The following is a 7,315-nucleotide window of genomic DNA, read 5'->3' on the forward strand; positions in this document are numbered from 1 at the left end:
TCTGTGATGTTTGTTGTGATACTGAGATCTTTTTGGATCTTTCTATGATGGTTTTTGGATCTTTCTGTGATGTTTGTTGTGATTCTGGGATCTTTTTGGATCTTTCTATGATGGTTTTTGGATCTTTCTGTGATGTTTGTTGTGATTCTGGGATCTTTTTGGATCTTTCTATGAGGGTTTTTGGATCTTTCTGTGATGTTTGTGATTCTGGGATCTTTTTGGATCTTTCTATGATGGTTTTTGGATCTTTCTGTGATGTTTGTTGTGATTCTGGGATCTTTTTGGATCTTTCTACGATGGTTTTTGGATCTTTCTGTGATGTTTGTTGTGATTCTGGGATCTTTTTGGATCTTTCTATGATGGTTTTTGGATCTTTCTGTGATGTTTGTTGTGATTCTGGGATCTTTTTGGATCTTTCTATGATGGTTTTTGGATCTTTCTGTGATGTTTGTGATTCTGGGATCTTTTTGGATCTTTCTGTGATGGTTTTTGGATCTTTCTACGATGGTTTTTGGATCTTTCTGTGATGTTTGTTGTGATTCTGGGATCTTTTTGGATCTTTCTATGATGGTTTTTGGATCTTTCTGTGATGTTTGTTGTGATTCTGGGATCTCTTTGGATCTTTCTGTGATGTTTGTTGTGTTTTTGTGATCACTTTGGATCTTTCTTTGATGGGTTAAATGATCTCTTTGGATCTTTCTGTGATGGGTTTATTGATCACTTTGGATCTTTCTTTGATGGGTTTAGTGATCACTTTGGATCTTTCTTTGATGGGTTTAGTGATCTCTTTGGATCTTTCTTTGATGGGTTTAGTGATCTCTTTGGATCTTTCTGCGATGGTTTTTGGATCTTTCTGCGATGGTTTTTGGATCTTTCTGCGATGGTTTAGTGATCTCTTTTGTCTTTCTTTGTTGATGTTTTTTATCTCTGTGATCATTTCATATTTTTTTGTGATAGTTTTTCATCTCTTTGTCTTTTTTACTCGTCATTAAATGGACAGTCCTGAAGGTCACTGACTTGAACTCTTCCAGAATGGAATAAACTTAAACTTAAATTATTCAAGACTGAGTAAAAGCTTAATGGAAACTGGTAAAAGGTGGATCAACCTACCTCTGAAAATATGATTAAATAACATTACAAAAGGAGGCCTGCATGATGAGATAAAGATTCTGAGATGAAGTTCATACGACTGGGACCTTTTCAACCAGGAGATTCTTTACAACTGACAGAGACTTTTTGTGATTTCCTCCATCACATCTAGTTATATTAAAGAAAGTTGGATAGAATTTGAACATACTGGAGGGATTATATCTCCCATCTGACCTGGGAACGCCTCGGGATCCCCAGGAGGAGCTGGAGAGGGATTTAACTCCTGGATGAAGGATGGACATAATCTTTCATTTGCACCCCTAAATAATTGGTCCTTCTCAGCAACTTGTGTGAGGACTTGGACTCAGGCATCGATAAACTTTAACCCGACCGGCCTGTCGGTGGCTTGACCTTGGACCAGAACCTGACCCCTGTGTGTTGCATTCACTGCCATGTTTTAAAGAGAGAAACAGAGCAGAACAATCACTTTTTATTGCTGAAGGCTATTTCTGACCGCCTGATGTCTAAAAACTGTAAAAGTCAGTAAAAACTCGGCTGAATCATCGGATGTTGCTATTTTTAGAAGCTCTGTGGGACCGTTTGAAGCTGACGTTCTTATATTCTTTCTGTGATGCACCATCTGTGTTAATCAGTCTGAGCTGAGTGACCCTGATCAACATATACTCTGTATGTGCTGATTAAAAACCTTGCTGCTGTGTGACCTCCCATCATGCACCACTGCATTTACTTGTCTGTAAATGCAGCTTCTCAGGGGCAGAGGGTTATGTTACCTGAGCAGAGCTGAGTGTGAACCCCTCATGCTTCAGTTCACATTATTCTACAGAAAATAAATCAGCTGCCACATGTGCTGTGTGATGACAGCAAGTCACAACCAAAATAAACCTCCACACGCCCCGTCTTCATGTCAGCGGGCTCCACGTACCGACCCTAACCTTAGAAATACGATGACAGTTTACAGTTGATTCTAAATATTAGTCTCATGGGTCGGTTTTTGGTGCAGAAACTGATGAAGTGACGGGTTAAACTGAATCACTGATTAACTCATTGATTTGGTTGTTTTACAGGAACCTTGGGAAATCTGGGCTCAGAGTGTCCTGCTTGGGATTGGGTGAGCTGCCACACACGTGCACGGAAACACTTGCACACACACACACATTGAAAAACATTAGGCACCTCACATAGAGGCAGTCAGTGCTGTCCTTTCTGTTTTCACAGGAACTTGGGTGACATTTGGCTCTCAGATCTCTGACGAGGTACCCGCTGAGCATGTGTGTGCACGTGTGTGTGCACGTGTGTGTGCACGTGTGTGTGCATGTGTGTGTGCACGTGTGTGTGCACGTGTGTGTGCACGTGTGTGTGCACGTGTGTGTGTGTGTTTACCTGTCCAGCTGTGGACTTGGTGCTGGCGCTCACCCACCATCAGAGGACCGCTGAACCACACGAGGACGTTTGGATTCATGAAATGAGAAAAAAACAAAAATCAAGTTTATGAAACAAAATGAACTAAATTATCCAACAGTTGGTTTGTTAACACCACTTTTTTTATAGAAAACCTCACATTTTAACATCCAGGTTTCAACAGGCTGGAGATTAAAAGCAATCAGACATAAAAAGATGTTGTAACTGGGAAAAATACTGAGTCTGACCCAAAGTTTATGAATTTAATCACTTAATTTATATGTGATGACATCACTGATGAACCAAGCTGCTCCAACTTCTGATCTTTTTCTGTCATTTTATCCATTTAGGTTAATATTGAAACAGCGGTGAGGTGGTTTGGATTATTTTCAGGACATTTAGTTGTTCAAAGATTAGTTAAAGCTGCTCCAACTTCTGATCTTTTTCATGTTTTTCTGTCATTTTATCCACATAAAAACAACAGAAAATCAGTAAAATGAACGTCAGAAAGAATCAGTAAAACGTCTTTAATCAGATCCTCTTGAGTTGTTCAAAGATTAGTTAAATCACCTTTTTCGATAAAAGTTTCAGCAGAATCTACAAACCTGTCGTATAAGTTCCCTTCAGGTGATGAAAAGCTTCATCCGATGGTACAGAAGGACGTGAGTTTGTGACTGAACCATCACTACAGCTCCTGTCTGTGTGCAGATGGCAGAGAGCGTGATGACGGCGGCGTACGACAGCGGCGTGAACCTGTTTGACACGGCAGAGGTTTATGCATCAGGGAGGTAAAACTCTGACTGTTTCCGTCTTTTTTGAAAACATTTTTCAGTGACAGAGTGTTCAGGAGTGAATGAAGGAACCAAACCGATGAATCAAAAGCAGCTGATAAGTTGGGTTCTTCTGAGTGCTACAATGAGTCTAAATCCTGTAAGTTTGTCCCCTTCGTGCACATCAGTGTGGATGGAAAAGAGCACTCAGTCGTATTCGCTGTGATGAGCTCATCTAAACTTTGTTAGGATTGAAATTCACTGATAAAACGTTGACAGAAGTTTGTGTTTCAGGGCAGAAACAACTCTGGGAAACATCCTGAAGAAGAAAAGCTGGAGGTAAAACAGCTGTTTAATTCTAAATCTGTCACTTAGTTCCTCTGATATGAGACCGGCTCCGGTTCTTCAGTCTGTGCTTAAGGTTTTGATCGGGTGATATCACATGTGGCTTTAATTTAGTTCTGAATCAATGGAAATCCTTCAATAAGGTCCAACAAAGGAGTTCTGTGAGCCGCATAATGGAGAAATCATTATTAATCTAATCTAATCACTAATTAATCAATTAATTAATCAAACAAACAAAAGAAATGTCTATAAAAATCTTCTCTGCATATTTCCTCTGATTTAAACTGACTGCATGAGGGAAATACCTGCAGACATGAATCAGGGCTAAAAACCACACTTCATTCATTCATTCTTCTTAAAGTATTGGTGAAATAAAGACAGATAATGCCTTATTTAGAGGCTCTAAGCCCCGTTCACTCCGTTATATGGATCTCCAGTTATCTAAATATCTTCTGAAGGACGCCGACTTTCACCAAACTGTTCTCAGTGAGCAGATGAACGTATTTCATGCCAGAAATAAGCTTTAAAAACACCGGAGTTCCCTTTTAAACTGGCTGCATGAGGGAAGTACCTGAAGACATTAATCAGGGCTAAAAAAAAACCTTTTGTTTATAAAAGAGTCAGATTCAATGTGTCGTTCTGCCCAGACAGTAACACCTGAAACCTGGATTTATTCACTTAAACTTCATCTGTATATCTGCACTTTTACTGCAGATTCGCTGATACTTTGGACGTAATAACCAGAGAGGATGAAAACACGTTCCACCTGAACAGTTTTTATCGTAGTTCCAGCAGCTTTTAATTAAATAAAGTTCTTATTAAACACCGAAACACGTCAGACTCAGATTTTACTGAAAGACTTCCTGGAGATGAACTAAACAGACGACTTTGAACAAAAGTGGTCCGAGTTGATCCCACCAAATATTTACAATTCATGTTCAAATCAAATCAAATTTAATTTATAATATAATATAATTATTAGTTATTATATAATTTTTATGGCACCTTTCATACTATAAAAGCAACACAAAGTGCCTCCCAGAGGCTAAAAACAACAATGATAGAACATACCAGCCCTCCCACCCCCATAAATACCCAGAGAGACACACTAGTGCACGCACACGTGCCTGCATACGTGCACGCACACGTGCACGAGCTCAGGCCCACTGCACCTATCAGACAGAGACATGCACCCAGACCTAAGGCAGGGAAAAAGCCAGCTTGGGTGAACAAATGACTTATAAGCCAGGAAAGAAAAGACTGAATATCAGGTTGAGGGTCCCCAGGGTTAACCCTAACCAGGTTAAGCCTAACCCTAACCAGGTTAACCCTAACCAGGTTAACCCTAACCCTAACCAGGGTTAAGCCTAACCCTAACCAGGTTAACTCTAACTCTAACAAGGGTTAACCCTACCTCTAACCAGGTTAACTCTAACCAGGTTAACCCTAACTCTAACCAGGGTTAACCCTAACCAGGTTAAGCCTAACCCTAACCAGGTTAACCCTAACCAGGTTAACCCTAACTCTAACCAGGTTAACCCTACCTCTAACCAGGTTAACTCTAACCAGGATTAACCCTAACTCTAACCAGGTTAACCCTACCTCTAACCAGGTTAACTCTAACCAGGATTAACCCTAACCCTAACCAGGTTAACCCTAACCAGTTTAACCCCACCTCTAACCAGGATTAACCCTAACTCTAACCAGGATTAACCCTACCTCTAACCAGGTTAACTTTAATCAGGATTAACCCTAACCCTAACCAGGTTAACCCTACCTCTAACCAGGTTAACTCTAACCAGGATTAACCCTAACCCTAACAGGTTAACCCTACCTCTAACCAGGTTAACTCTAACCAGGATTAACCCTAACTCTAACCAGGTTAACCCTACCTCTAACCAGGATTAACCCTAACCAGGTTAACCCTAACTCTAACCAGGTTAACTCTAACCAGGATTAACCCTAACCCTAACCAGGTTAACCCTACCTCTAATCAGCTTAACTCTAACCAGGTTAACCCTACCTCTAACCAGGATTAACCCTAACCCTAACCAGGTTAACCCTACCTCTAATCAGGATTAACCCTAACCCTAACCAGGTTAACCCTACCTCTAATCATCTTAACTCTAACCAGGTTAACCCTACCTCTAACCAGGTTAACCCTAACCAGGATTAACCCTAACCAGGGTTAAATGGTTAAATGTTTTACACATAAAGGACACATAAACCGGTGTGACTGTGAGTCGGTCTGTTGAACAGTGCAGCTAACACCAAACTGCAGTTTGTCTTAATGTGTGACTCAGCAGCCCCCCCCCCCCCCCCCAACTCCACTCCGCCGCTCACACTGACTGATGACCACCAAGAAATAACTCTGTGTTTGTGTTCTCTGCCAGGAGGTCCAGCTATGTGGTGACAACTAAGATCTACTGGGGAGGACAGTGAGTGCCGCCTTTCATTAATGATTTTAATGACGTCTGTGGCAGGAAAAACCTTAAAGTTACTAATTGTTTAAGTTAAACCTTCTTTCAGCTTCAGTTTTACACATCAGGACATAATAAACATCAGCTGATGTTTTTATTCAGTTAAGTTTTGATTTGATTGGCGTAACCGGGTAAAACTGGGGAGTCCCACATTGTTTTTGGTTAAATTGCTGGATCAGGGGTTCACTTAGTTTTACACTTAGTGCTGCTGAAGCTGCTGGATCAGGGGTTCACTTAGTTTTACACTCACTGCTGCTGAAGCTGCTGGATCAGGGGTTCACTTAGTTTTACTCACTGCTGCTGAAGCTGCTGGATCAGGGGTTCACTTAGTTTTACACTCACTGCTGCTGAAGCTGCTGGATCAGGGGTTCACTTAGTTTATCACTCACTGCTGCTGAAGCTGCTGGATCAGGGGTTCACTTAGTTTTACTCACTGCTGCTGAAGCTGCTGGATCAGGGGTTCACTTAGTTTCTTATGTCCTGATGTAGGAAACATTAATGGAAGTAACTTTCTGATTCTGTGCTTTCAGGGCAGAGACAGAGCGAGGGTTGTCACGGAAACACATCATTGAAGGTAACGTTCTGTTGACTCTTTCCCACATTTCCCAGAGTCCTTTGCAAACGCAGCCCCCCCCCCTGAGAATAAGACTGGCAGCTCATTGGCTGCAGGTTGGCCAACAGAAACTGAGTCCTCTGCCGGCTGCAGGAGGTCGTTGGAGCTTTCAGAGACTGGATTAGAAACCCTGACCCATCAGTCACCGTCCCGCTGAAAGCTGCTAACAGCTCTGTTGACTTAAATCACTCTAAATTTAACCCTCCACCAATCCCAGAGAGCCGGCTCTAATCTGTCATTAGATCAGGGGCCGGGGGGGGGGGGCTGCAGCTGCTCAGACGGCACCAAACACGGCTCAAAATATCCCCGTTACTTTGAAGGTGCTCAAACTTTCACAGAAAACAGGAACCTCTTCCTGCTCTTTGGTTCTGCTGGTTACCATGGAAACACGTGTGATACCACCAATGGCCACTAGGTGCTCTGAGGCCTCTCTTTTCCCCGCAGACTTTCACTCAGTGTTCAGGTGCCTTCTTTGCCAGATATACTCACTTTGGGTCAGAAACAGAAACTACAGGAGCTTCTCAGAGTCCTTCCTCAGCTGACTGAGAGTCATTTGAAGGGCCCCCGACATCCGTAACCGCTGGAAATGAAGCAGCTGT

General features: G+C 42.0%; 1 long non-coding RNA gene across 1 annotated transcript; it reads left to right on the top strand.

The window, feature by feature from the left end:
• The first annotated feature begins 2,324 nt into the window (after positions 1–2,324).
• On the top strand, positions 2,325–6,677 carry LOC140288320 (uncharacterized). The gene is made up of 5 exons (XR_011912146.1): positions 2,325–2,363; positions 3,217–3,296; positions 3,573–3,617; positions 6,017–6,061; positions 6,634–6,677. It is a non-coding gene; the product is annotated as an uncharacterized lncRNA (long non-coding RNA).
• The last annotated feature ends 638 nt before the right edge of the window (positions 6,678–7,315 follow it).

The sequence above is a fragment of the Leuresthes tenuis genome, unplaced genomic scaffold (genome assembly GCF_036924035.1).
Source record: "Leuresthes tenuis unplaced genomic scaffold, fLeuTen1.0.hap1 SCAF_292, whole genome shotgun sequence".
In the NCBI taxonomy this organism is placed as follows: domain Eukaryota; kingdom Metazoa; phylum Chordata; class Actinopteri; order Atheriniformes; family Atherinopsidae; genus Leuresthes; species Leuresthes tenuis.